Source organism: Lissotriton vulgaris, chromosome 4_1, assembly GCF_964263255.1.
Source record: "Lissotriton vulgaris chromosome 4_1, aLisVul1.2, whole genome shotgun sequence".
Taxonomy (NCBI): domain Eukaryota; kingdom Metazoa; phylum Chordata; class Amphibia; order Caudata; family Salamandridae; genus Lissotriton; species Lissotriton vulgaris.
In genome coordinates, this window is record NC_141691.1 from 671,557,570 (window position 1) to 671,571,761 (window position 14,192).

The 14,192-nt window shown below is 45.9% G+C and overlaps 1 protein-coding gene across 1 annotated transcript in view; it reads right to left on the bottom strand.

The window, feature by feature from the left end:
* The window catches only part of VAPA (VAMP associated protein A), a 333,878-nt gene that overhangs the window by 79,702 nt on the left and 239,984 nt on the right, over nucleotides 1-14,192 (bottom strand). The gene's annotated exons all lie outside the window — the stretch shown is intronic.

Sequence of the window (14,192 nt, forward strand, 5' to 3'; positions counted from 1 at the left end):
ACGAGGTGTAGTGACGACCTATCTCTGTTAATGAGCATGGTCATCAGCTCCATTGTTATATTTTTCTTCAGCACAGAGGCCAAAAGTGTGGATGAACAGAGAATATAGAAGAGATGACTGTATTAAGCTGGCTCTATATATACTATACCAAAGTGAGGTATAGTGCGCACAGCGTCCAGTGGAACCCTAGAGGTAGGCAGAAGCAGATAGTACCTTACTCTCCATGTATGGTAGTGTGGGAGAGCAGTAAGGCTTTATCGGAGGGTAATGTTAAGCATTTATTGTACATACTCAGGCAAGGAATGATGTCACACATTCAAAGACTGAACAGACCAATTTGTTTGTATAAATAATTATTTAGATGTATTTATTTTCTAGCACCAAGCCAGGCCTGGCACAAGTAAGTGTAATTGTAGTTTGCAAGAATGGTGCATTTAAATACAGTTTAAATGCAGGTGAATTAAATTGGATTAATTACAGGTAAGTCGTTAAAATTACCTGTCAGATTACTGGGTGCATTACTTTTCAGATCACTTTAAGTTACATTTCTACTGTGATATGGCTAGATATCACACTGGGACATTTCCTAGATAATTAGGTAAGCAAAACAGTTTTTGTACATATGCAGTTTCCTAAGGTTTCATACAAACCAGGGTCAAGGCTGATTTGCATATAGCCATTGTCTAACCTAGGGTGGTGTGGAGTGCAAAAAAACGATCAATTTAGGCGCAGATCTTTGTACTGGGGTGAATGTAAGACATTGTTCTGCATTCTGTCCATCAACTGTGTTTTTTGCAATTTTCACCCCGAGTGGGCTGGGTATGCTCCGACGTGAGTCCCAGGCTCTCCACATCACTGGAGTCAAGCTATCCAGGGTGAAGAAGGCAGATAGCCAGATACCGGTGCTTGGATGCTTGATTCCGGTCTAGGAAAGATATGGCTTGGTAGTTCGGGCTGGACTGTTCCCATGAGGCACAGGGTCAAGGCTGATTTGCATATAGCCATTGTCTGACCTAGGGTGGTGTGGAGTGCAAAAAAACGATGGATTTAGGCCCAGATCTTTGTACTGGGGTGAATGTAAGACATTGTTCTGCATTCTGTCCATCAACTGTGTTTTTTGGAAGCTTCATACAAACCAACTCCACAATTTTCACAAGAAAGCAGTCAATGCAGTCCTAAGGGAGAAAGGATAATGTTCCTTACCCAGTAAGCATCTGTTCTTGGCATGTACAGCTGTAGATCTACATGCTGTGCATAGCCCGCCATTTAGTGTTGGGTCCTGAAGTTTGCACTTTGTTTTTCTTCGCAGAAGTCTTTCCAGTCACAACGTAGGCGACTCCTCCTTTCGGTGATAGTGCGCATGGGCATCAACTCCATTGTTAGATTGTTTGCCGCAAGTGGGTGAGAATGGAGTAGTAGTAAAGAAACAGAGAACCATGTATATGTATGTAATTTAGATAGAGAACTGCAGCATGTACAGGTTGCGGGGGACGTGGGTGGGCAAATGTGGATCTACAGCTGTACATGCCAAGGGCAGATGCTTACTGGGTAAGTAACATTATCCATTCAAGGCATGAGAGCTGTAGATCACATGCTGTGCACAGATAATATAGCAGTATCCTACCAAAGCTGTGGTTAACATGTAGCTGTTGGAGTTGTCTGAAATAGTGTTTTAAGTCCATTTTGCTTTGGTATAGCAGGTTTGAATGCATTTAACAATCCACCTTGTAATACCCGAGTTGGAAAAAGGATTGCCTTTATGAGGTGGTGCAAAAGCAACAGTTGTTTTGTTTTACAAAAAGATTTAGTTCTTTCAATATAGTACAATAGTGCTCTTCTAACATCTAAGGTGCGTAGAGCTCGTTCTGCTACTGAATCTGGTTGGGGGAAAGAAGAACAAGTTACTTACCTGTAACTACAGTTATCCAGTATTGGTATCTTTCATAGATTCACATGCCTGAATCATTCCCAGTCGCCGAGATGAGAGTACCATGGTAAAATACAAAAGTAGTGCCATAAGTAATAAATAGGCCAAAAGAGGCCAAAGGCTATATCTTAGTAGCCTATCTATGTCCTTATAGGAAAAGGACCAAAAGTCAGTTAAAACCAGTCAGCACCCTCTAGAACACTACCAACAGAAGCAGTTCTTCTCAGATTTTCCAAGCACAAGTGGGAAGCAAACATACCTAAAATCACTGAGAACTGGTTCACAGGAACGAGGGTGGGTGCATGTGAATCTATGAAAGATACCAATACTGGATAATTGTAGTTACAGGTAAGTAACTTGTTTTCTTATTCAGTATTGGGGTACCTTTCATAGATTCCCTTGCCTGAATCAGAATCAGAACAACAAGCAGTACCGAAATTGTACTATCGTTTGCGGATGGTGGTAGACATACCATTTAACACACCTAATATAAATCCACAATTTTGAAACATTGCAATGACAAAGTGTTAGATCTAGGGGTCTCTAGTTGGCAATGGTCATCACCTTTTTCAAAATAGGGACCCTTACTTCTAAGTCAGGATAAGGGGATTACACTCCTTAATTACCCCTGATCACCCCCTTGGTAGCTTGGCACAAGCAGACAGGCTTATCTCAGAGGCAGTGTGTTAAGCATTTGTGAATATACACAGTAATACGGTGATAACACTACAGATGGACACAACACATGTTTTATAAAAATAAGTATTCTTTATATAGACTTAACACAAGACCACAAACAACAAAAATTAATAATACTACACTTAAGATTACTTAAAAAATGATTAAAGTCTCTTAGTTCAAGTTGTTGGTAAATGCACCAAAGGTAGCATTCAATATTGAAAAACGAAAATGGCTGTAATTTACTATTAGGACATACTACACCCATCAGAGCATGTCCTACCTTATATTTACAATGCACCCTGCCCTTGGGCCTATCATAGGGGTGTCTAATATGAAGGTTTAGGGACTGGCAAGTGTGCGCACTTCGCCAAGTCGACATGGCAGTGCTAGACTGCACACAGGCCTTGCAATGGCAGGCCTGAGACACACTTTACAAGCTGCTTCTGTGGGTGCCACAACCAGTGCTGCAAGTCCACCAGCAGAATTTGATTTACAAGCCCTGGGCACACAAGGTGCACTGTACTAGGGGCTGACAGATAAATCAAATAACCAAATCATGGAATCCAATCAGTATATCAATTTAACATAGGGAGCACTTGCACTGATTAGCAGAGGCACAGTGCCCAAAGCATAAATCCAGCAAAAACATATCAAAAACAGAGGAGGCAATCCTTCAAAATGGAAAGGAGACTCATGCCAAAGATGTCAGGTCTATCACAAAGCATAAAAGCAATAACCATACAGAGGAATATATAAATTGAGAAACATAAGAGCATGAACAGTGTAATCAGTGCAACAGTAAAGAAAACTAATAGACAAGCGTAAAGAAATGTAAAGAATCTGACCTTCGTGAAAGAAATGGCGTAATACAACTTGTCCAACCGCTGAATCCTCCTTTTGTGCAGATTGGAGGCAGTAGTGTCTTGTGAAAGTGTGGACGTTCTTCCACGGTACGGCACAGCATATCTTGTCTAATGTAACCGCAGCAAATAAAGCAGTAGATGCACCAACAGCCCTGAGGGAGTGTGCATTAGCCTTCACCCGGAGAGGTTTGTTTTCTTTTTCGTGGCAGAAGTGAATAGCCGATGAGACCCATCTGGCTGTTGTGGCCTTTGTAACAGCAGTTCCTTGTTTTCCTTGACCTTAGGCCACTAGCAGTTGATCAGGTTTTCTAATATCCTTTGAAGATAGAACTTTAAACATAATTTTACTTCTAATGAATGCAATGTACTCTCAAGATGGAAGAAATTTTGTAGCATTACTGGTTCGTTCAAGTGAAATTTCGTGGGTACCTTAGGAATGAACTTGGGATTCGTCCGCAAAATCATACAGTTCTGTGTAAAACGCAAGAAAGGTTCTTTGATAGTAAAAGCCTGAATCTCACTAACCCTCCTTGCAGAGGTAAGAGCCAGCAAGAGGGATACTTTCCATGTGAGTAATTTCAGATCCGCGTTATGGATTGGTTCAAATGGTTGTCTTATCAGTTGTGCTAACACCACATTGAGTTCCCACTCCGGAGGAGGTCAAAGGACAGGAAGGAAAGTGCGAAAAAGTCCTTTCATGAATTGTTTTACAAGAGAAGACAAAGAAGGAAGCTGCAGAGATTTCCTATACCTAGAAATAGCAGCCAGGTGAACCTTGACTGATGAAAAAGGGAGTCCAGACTTGGCCACTGAGCGTAAGTAAGGTAAAATCTTTTCAGCATGAGCTTGAAGCGGATGAACTTTATTGGTTTCACACCAACAAAATCTTTTCCATTTTAAATGATACGGTTTGATAGTGCTTTTAGCATGGGATTTAGACAGTATGTCTCGACAGTCCTGTGGAATACTGAGATCCGTGAACTCTAGGAATTCAGGGTCCATGCGTGCAAGTGCAGGGATTGCAGATCCCCATGGACTACCTGACCACTGTTCTGTGATAACATGGTCGGTGGCGGATGCAGGCGAATGGGCTTGTCTTGTGACAACAGAAGAAGTTCCTGGAACCAATACTGTCTGGGCCAACGGGGTGCAATTAGAATTAGGCAGCAGCCTTCCAGTTTCAACTTCTTGAGCGCTCTGGGGACTAATTTAATGGGGGAAAAGTGTAGGCATAGATCCTGGACCATCTCATTGAAAGGGTATTTCCCCTTGACCCCGGTTGAGGGAACCTGCTGGCGTAATATCGGCATTTCTTGTTCTCCTGCGACGCCATCAGATCCAGAGCAGGTGCCCCATGTCTGACAAAGATCTTGTTCAATTGAGTTTGTTCTAACTCTCACTCATGGCAGCCGGATAGAGATCTGCTTAGCGAGTCTGCTAGTGCATTGTGTAGACCCTTGACATGCTCGGCCTTCAAGGTTATTCCTTGAAACGTTGTCCATTCCCACAGTGCTTGCGCTTCCTGGGAAAGAGTTATGGACCTTGTTCCTCTTTGTTGGGTTATGTAGTACATGCTGGTCGTATTGTTGGTACGGAACAGCACTGAAGAACCTGCTATCCTTGGAAGGAAAGCCTGAAGAGACAAGAATATAGCCCAAAGCTCCAAACTGCAGATGTGCTGCCGTTTCTGTATCTGAGACCACTTTCCCTGCAGATGACCTCCCCATCCATCCATGGAGGAGTCGGTCATTAATACAAAATCCGGGATGTTTTGCAGAAAGGAGACACCTTGGGCAAGATTTGCTGTTTGTGACCAGCAACAGAGTGCTTCCACCATACGTGCAGTTATTTGGATAACATCATCGAAAGAACCCAATGCCTGTTGCCATTGTTTCTGCTACTCCTCTTTAAGAGGTCTCATTTTGAGCCGCGCTAGAGGGATCAAGTTGATTGCTGAGGAGCACATTCCTAGGAGCGATTTGAATGTCCGAACAGAAACTGACTCTTTTTGATATTGCGGTTGCTAATTTTTGAAGGCGCACTTGAAGGCCTTGAGACAAGAATGCTTTGCACTGAACGGTGTACAGGGATGCTCCGAGGACTAGAATATTCTGAGTTGGAATCAAATTTGATTTGCCCTTGTTCAAAGTGAACCCTAGTGAATTGAATAGATGGAGACAAATTGTTGTAGCAACATTGGCTTCTTGCTTCGAAGGAGCTTTGAGCAGCTAAAGTATGGGAAAACTTGGATCCCCCGGAATCGTAAAGTCGCTTCAACTGGTGCTAAGTACTTGGTGAAAATCTGTGGCGCTGATTTTAGGCCAAACAGGAGCACCTTGAATTGATCGTGGGTGCCAGCCACTGTGAATCGCAGATATTTTCAATGTTTTGGATGGATAGGGATATGAAAGTATGTGTCTTCCATGCCCAGAGAAGCCATGAAATCCCTTTGTTTAAGCACCCCAGAATTTCGGACAGTCTTACTATCAGGAATGTTTATTTTGGTAGAAATTGGTTGAGATTGCGGGGATCCCGAATCGGTCGCCATTCTCCTGACTTCTTTTTAATTAGGAAGAAACAAGAGTAGAAACTTGTTCCTTTACGCAATAAGTGAAGACGAGGGAAGGGGACGCCTGGGCGGAGTGGTAGGTGGTATCTGGAGAAACCCTAGGATATGACACTTGGAGACAAGGTCCAGCACTAACCCAGGGCATAGTTCGCGTAGTAGCGCTACGCGAATTGCACTTCGAACTAAGCGAGCTACGCGAACTTCGCAGTGCACTGTGCAAAATGCTGTTCGCACTGATTGCACAATGCGGACAAGCTTCCGGCACTGTGCAATCAGTGCAAACCACATCTTGCACAGTGCCAGCGATTTTTTCCCGAGTAGAAATCTACTCGAGAGGCAGCTTTCTCAACACGGACTAGTAGTTTCTCATCGTGAGCGGTCTCAAGCATACGTGACCACTCGCAATGAGAAACAGGACCTCCCCGCGTTGAGAATCTCGCCGGAAGGTTTATTGTCCATGCTCGCGATAGGCAACTTGATGTTGCTGATCGCGAACGAGGAAAAAGTCTCGCCGGGATGTCATTTTGCTCGCTCGCGGTTGCCAACTGGACGTTGAGGACCGGGAGCAAGCAAAAAATGACTGCTACGCGTGTTTGCACTGAGCTACGTGCAATGTGCGTAGTGATAAATAGCGCAAACTACGCACACCTAGCATAGTACTTCGCCCAGGGTTATCCAGCACCCAGCGGTCTGAAGTGATCTCGTGCCACCTCTGTGCATAAACAGAAATTTTCACATCAACGGGTAGGGGGGTATGGTTGACTGGCACCCTGAGAAGCTCATTGCTTTCTGACAGAATCACAAACTTGTTGCGGTGTCCGCTTCCAGCCACCCTGGCGAGAGAAACCAGCCGATGACTGATGGTAAGAGGATTGGTTGTACGACTGTCGGTATTGTGGTTGGTTTTGGTGATACTGCTGATTCCACTGATAGCCGCCCAGATATGTACTGAATCCTCTGGCTCCTCTGAAAGGTAAGAGTCTATATTGTAGAGGACCTAAAGATTTTGCAGTGTCTCATTTTTGATTGCCAAAAGGGTGTCCTCTATATGTTTCCCCAACATTGAATCCCCATCATAAGCCACTTATAGTATCTTCGTCTGAACTTCGGGTCTAAGGGTAGTCGCTTTAAGCCAACCTTGGCACCAAAAACTGCTGCCCCAGCTAATTGCCGAAAGCTCGTGCTGGCCATGTCCAACGCGCAATCAATTATTTTGGCGGCAGCTCGCTCACCTTCTAAAAAGATCTTCAGTGCCTCCTCTCTTTGGTCCTCTGGGATAAGCTCAATCCCACAATATCGGACCACATTCGGCGATCATAACAGCCAATGATTACCAAGGCATTAGCCGTGTCTAATTGAAGCTGCAGCCATAGAAGATCATTTTTTCTCTAAAAGGTCCATACGACGTCCCTCTTTGTCTGGAGGAGTGGTAATTAGTGTTGCAGGGCTTTTCAAACGCCACTGTGCAGCCTGAGAAATTACTGAATCTGGCCTCGGATGACATATGAGGCAAGATGGACTGTTCTCTAGAGCGCTGTATTTCGCCTCTATTAGAGGTAAGACCACAGATATGGATAACTGCCTCTTCATGATGTTCATGCCCTCTTTCCAAATGTAATCAATGATGGTAATAGAGCGAATGATCTTCCTAGTATCCTCTTTGAAGTAATGTAAAAAACTGTCTGTTTGACCGTAATAGGGAGCTGGAACCTAGTAGCTGCTCTCTGCATTAAATTATGAAATCCTCTGATGTCCTTCGGAGGAGAATCAAAGGGCAAATGCGGAGATGGTGTCTCAATGATATAATCGCCCCAGGGATCTGGAGCATCTGCCTGTTTAGGTAATTCGCCTTCCTCAAACTCCTCATCCGAGGAGCAAGTGTCTTGATGCCCAGTGGCAGGTGGATCTAGTGCAGGAGCCGGTGTATTAGGTTAAGTAGGCTCTGGTACTGGAACAGGAGCCTCTACTTGTGGAATTGGGTTCTGTCAGAATCTGCTGCGGAGGAAATCTCCGACGATAATCAGCAAACATAGCTTGTAGGTCTTGAATAAGTGCTGGAGGAAGATGAGCCATTTCCCCCGACGGGATTCCTGCCTGTGATGGAATTGGTATGTATGACGTGGAGCCATATATTGCTCATGGTAGTAATGCTCCTCTTAATCATCCTCATCAGTGTCTTGGCATTGAACGTTAAGCACAGTGGACTATGAGCTACTCTGTAATCTTACTCCTCATCATAATACTCGTACTCCATGAAGCCTTTTAACATGTGGGAAGGTGGTAGCAGAGAAATGTTAGTATATTCCTGAAAAGGCCTTTGAATTGTCTTTATCTGATAAACTCGTCAACTGTGGCGTTGACTGTGCAGAAATAGGAATGGTAGGAATGTCTTAGACTATGTCGGCGGAGTGGTCTATGTCTCTCCCGTCGATGGTGTAGTTGGAATCTTCGTTAGAGATAGCTTTGTCGACGGGTTTCGACGATGTTCTCGTAATAGAAATTTTCGTCAACAAGATAGGTGATAAAATATTAGTCGTTAAAATAGTCACCATCGACGATGTAATACAAACCGTCGACGATGTGGTAAAAGTAGTCGTTGACACAGGTTTTTTGTGCTTCACGCACAGCTTCTGAAGAGGATGACCTTGACGCTCAGAGTGGAGTAGCAAGCGGAAATGATGCTGGCTCAGGGAAGCGTTTAGAACTCCTCTCTTTGTGAGAAGATTTTTCCTGGGAAGTTTTCAGATGCTTTCTTCCCTCACCCGAGGAGCCTTCTTGAGACCTAGCCCTCTTGCTAGATGTAGACGCTCGGTCTTCTTCCTCAGTCGAAGAAGGACGCTCTTTAGATTAGAGCCAGAACAGTAATCTTGCCTCTGTCCCTGAGAGACTTGCTGGGAAAGGTACATCAGATTCTACAGTCTTTAGCCTTATTTTTGGGGTAGAGGCAGTAAAGACTATCTTTATGAAGATAAACAACATGGACCCACAGGTCCTGCAGGTGCGGAAAAAGCCCTTCTTGTCAGACATGCTTGCTTGAAGAGCTGAAGAGAAGAAAACTGACTAGCACTCACGGTGCGAAGAAAATCTGATGAGAACTGCTTCTTTTGGGAGTGTTCTAGAGGGTGCTGATAGCCGATTGGTTGGAGGAGACTTTTGGTCCTTTTCCTATAAGGACATAGATGGGCTACTAAGATATAGCTTTTGGCCTCTTTTGGCCTATTTATTACTTATGGCACTACTTATGTATTTTAACGTGGGACTCCTATCTCAGCGACGGGGAATGATTCAGGCATGTGAATCTATGAAAGATAACCCAATACTGGATAATACGGGAAATTCTACCAACTGATTTATGTGAAAATCAGATACAACCTTAGGTAAAAATTCAGGATTGGTAAGAAAAACCACTGTGCCGGTGTAGTTGGAAAAAAAGGTTCTTGTATGGTTAATGCCTGTAATTCACTCACTCTCCTTAATGAGGTGATTGCAATTAGGAAAGCAGTTTTTCAGGATAGGATTTCTAGTTGCATTTGTGCATGGGCTCAAAAGCGGGCCCAATAATCTTGTGAGGACCATGTTAAGATTCCATACTGGAGCAGGCGGAATGATTATTTTTAGTCCTTCCATGAAGGCTTTGATCAGTGGTACTCTAAACAATGATAAATGCTGTCTGTTTTGTAGATATGCAGCTATTGCTGCTAGGTGCAGTATAATGGAGGTATGAGCCAATAACGACTGCAGAAAGTGTAATAGACAGCAGATGATGTTTTGTATGGATGCATCAGGGTTGATCTGACTGTTACCACAATAAATAACAAATCTCTTCCACTTGGCTGCATAGCAGGCCCTTGTAGTAGGTCTTTTATCCTCTTTAATAATAGTCATACATTCTGGTGGGGGGGTTCAAATAACCAAACTCTAAGATTTCAGGAGTCAGTTCGCGCGGTTCAGTTGTTTGGGATCTGGATGTCTGATATCTCCATGGCTCTGTGTGAGGAGACTGGAGGTTAAAGGCAGCTTTTGGTGCAGAACCAGGGATAGGTCAACAGGGTTGTGAACCAAGGTGGACGTGCCCATGTGGGAGCTACTAGGATTAGTGTGAAAGAAGCTTGCCTCAGCTTCTAAATCACTAATGGAATGAGTGGTAGAGGTGGAAAAGCATAGGCAAATATCCCTGATCCATAGTGCATTGCTGGTGTGGGTACCTGGATGCAAAGCTTTGGCATTTTGTGTTTTGGTATGTGGCGAACAGGTCTATGTGAGGGACTCCCCAACGTTAAGTATGGAAGGAGAACCTGAGGGTGGAGTTCACATTCGTGTAATTGCTGTCTGTCTGCTGAGGAGATCTGCAATCTAGTTGTTGACTCCTGGGAGGTGTTCCGCTAGGAGAAAGTTTGTGTTGACTGGCCCACCTCCAGATGTCTTGGGCTAAGCAGGACAGTTGGAGAGTGTGTCCCTCTCCGTCCCCTGTTGAACAAGTTACTTACCTTCGGTGACGCTTTTTCTGGTAGATACTATATCTGCCTGTGGATTCCTCACCTTGTGAATATCCCCCTTGCGTCAGCAACATTCAGAAATTCTTTTTGTAGCCTCGCGCCGACGTGGACGTCAGAGACACGGCATCGCACGCGACTCCGCTGACGTCACCGACGCCTACAATAGGCCCACGCCGGCATGATGACATCAGTTCCTCCCTTTTTTCCGTGCCACTGAGGCACACGGACGGACCAATGACAGTAGAAATATACATAGTATACACAATACACAATAGCCAAGGAGAAACACACATAGTGTGAAGCAAGTGCAAGAAAGCAATGGAAACAACTCCTTAACATTACAATATATAAACAATACATTACAGTAACTCTGGTAAAGAAGAGTGGACAACGGGGAGGCGGGTGGGTCAGTGAGGAATCCACAGGCAGATATAGTATCTACCAGAAAAAGCGCCACCGAAGGTAAGTAACTTGTTCTTCTGATAGATACATCTGCCGTGTGGATTCCTCACCTTGTGAATAGAGTCCCACAGCAGTCCCCACTCCCGGAGAAGGGTATCCACTCTTCTAAACCAGGAAATCCTGAAGGACAGAGCGCGCAAAGTGGCCGTCCCTCCTCACCTCAGTATCCAAGCAGTAATGCTTCGCGAACGTGTGGAGGGAAGACCAAGTTGCCGCCCTACAAATGTCCTCTACAGGAACACCTCTAGCCAATGCTGAGGTAGACTACTTAGCTCTAGTAGAATGAGCCCTTATACCCTCTGGAGGATCCTTACCGGCCAAAGAGTAGCAGATCTTTATACAGAGGACGATCCATCTTGACAATATTCTTTTATGGACCGCCCTTCCTCTTTTGCAGCCAGCAAACCCAACGAAGAGCTGGTCATCCAAACGACAGTCTTTAGTCCTGTCCAAGTAAAAAGACACGCCCTCCTAGGGTCCAGACGGTGTAACCTCTCCTCCTCCTTGGAAGGGTGTGGGGGGGGAGGATAAAAGGTAGGGAGGGTAATGGATTGACTAAGGTGGAAAGGAGTCACCACCTTAGGAAGAAAAGCAGCCCTGGTCCTAAGAACCATTCGATCAGCATGAATGGTCAAGAAAGGGGGCTTGGAACTAAGAGCTTGAAGCTCACTTACCCTCCTTGCTGAGGTTATTGCAACGAGGAAGACTGCCTTAAGAGTTAAAAGCCTCATAGGACATTTATGAAGAGGCTCAAAGGGAGCACCCATCAGAAAGGTCAAGACAAGATTCAAGTCCCACTGAGGCACAATAAAAGGAGTAGGAGGGAACTTATTTGTGAGGCCCTTCAAAAACCTTAAAACTACAGGAGACTTAAGAGATGGCTGGTCAGGGAAACAAAGAAAAGCAGACAGCGCCGAAAGATAGCCCTTAACCGTGGCAACAGCAAGTCCTTGCTGCGCCAGAGAAAGGGCAAACTGGAGAACATCAGACAAACGGGCTCTCAAAGGGTCAATAGAATTCCCACCACACCAAGTGACAAATTTTGACCATCTATATGAATAGACCGATTTAGTCACGCCTGGCTGACAAGATGACATCCACCACGTCAGGTATAAGAGAAAAGGAAATCAGGTTGCCCCGTTCAATCTCCAGGCATGAAGGTGCAATGTCTGGAGGTGGGGGTGTAGAACCTGCCCCTCCATCTGAGAGAGGAGGCCTGCCCTGAGAGGGAGACGGAGCGGCGGGTGAGAGGAGAGGTGGAGAAGATCTGTATACCACACCCTTCTTGGCCAGTCCGGGGCGACCAATATAACTTGGGCCCGGTCTTGGCGAATCTTCCTCAGAACCAGAGGAATCAAAGGAATGGGAGGAAACGCGTAAAGGAGTTGACTTTCCCAACTTAACTGAAACGCGTCCCCCAAGGCTCCTTGCATCGGATACTGGAGACTGCAGAAGGACGGGCAGTGAGCATTCTCGCGAGTTGCGAACAGGTCCACCTGAGGAGTCCCCCACGTCCGAAAGACGTGACGTACCACCTCCGGGTGAAGCCTCCACTCGTGGTCAGCAGAGAACTGCCGACAGACTGTCTGCACGCACGCACGTTCAGAACTCCGGCCAGATGATTTGCCATCAGACAAATCTGGTGGTTCTGAACCCAGGACCAGAGACGCAGAGCCTCTTTGCAGAGACACTTTGACCCCACTCCTCCCTGCGTGTTGATGTACCACATCGCGGTCGTGTTGTCCGTCAGGACTTAGATCGACAGACCGCGAAGGGAAGGGAGGAAGGGAGGAAGGCCTGGAGCGCCATACGTATCACCCGCAATTCTAGAAGGTTGATGTGAAGCAACCTTTCCTCTGGAGACCAAAGACCCTTGACCTCCAGATCCCCCAGATGAGCACCCCACCCTAGAGTGGGTGCATCCGTAATCACTGTGGCCACTGGAGGAGGCAGCTGAAAAAGCTTCCCCTGAGACTGGTTGCCTTCCACGCCCCACCAAGACACATCCGCCGCAGCTTCTCTGGAGATCCTCACTGACTCACTGACTCCCTCCCTGAGATCTCCGTTGTGCTGATACCACTGCCTGCGGAGGCACCACTGGAGCGCCCTCATGTGCCAGCGTGCATGGTTGACCAACAGAATGCAAGAAGCCATCAGACCGAGCAGGCGAAGGACCTTGTGGACTGGAACGACCACTCCATTGAAAAATAAAGGAATCATTTCCTGTATGTCGCGAATCCTTTGTGGAGGAGGGAATGCACGACATACAGTTGTGTCCAGTACTGCACCTATGAACAGGTTGCGCTGGGAGGGCACCAGGTGAGATTTGGGTACATTTATCGAAAAACCCTACCTGTACAACAACTGGGTTGTCTCCTGCAGATGATGGAGCACTCTCTCTGGCGACTCTGCTTTGATCAGCCAGTCGTCCAAATAAGGGAATACAGGAATCCCCGACCTTCTGAGATGCGCCGCCACCACGGCCATCACCTTGGTGAAGACTCGAGGCGCAGTAGTAAGCCCAAACGGAAGGACCGCAAACTGATAGTGCTGCGATCCCACCGTAAAACGGAGATACTTCCTGTGCGACTTCAGGATGGGGATGTGAGAGTAAGCATCCTGCAAGTAGAGCGACACCATCCAGTCTTCTTCCAGCAGAGCCTGAAGAGCCTGAGCAAGGGTGAGCATCTTGAATTTCTCTAGTTTTCAGATGAAAATTCAAGATCCCGAGATCCAAGATTGGACGAAGCCTGCCATCCTTCTTGGGGATCAGAAAATACCGGGAGTAGCATCCCTGACCTTTTTCCTGCTCCGGGACCACCTCTCACAGAGTTTGAACTTCCTCCTGTAAGAGTAACAGATGTTCCTCTGTGCAATATCCCTGGAAAGGGAAGGGCATACCCATTTTCTAAGAGATTGAGAACCCAAAGATCTGATGTAACCGATTCTCAATCCCGTAGAAAGTGAGTAAGCGGACCCACATGATCCTGAATGGCAAATCTAGGGCTGCTTTTCTGTGGATGAGGAGGTGGAGGAGGAAGAGGCCTGATGCCCTTGTGGACGTGCCCTTTGCCTTCCCCTGTACGACTTATACAGGGTATTTTGCTGCTGCTGCTGCTGCTGCTGTTGATGCTGCTGCTGAACTTGTCTAAATGTACGAAAAGAAGAGCAACCAAAGCCTCTGAATTTCCTGG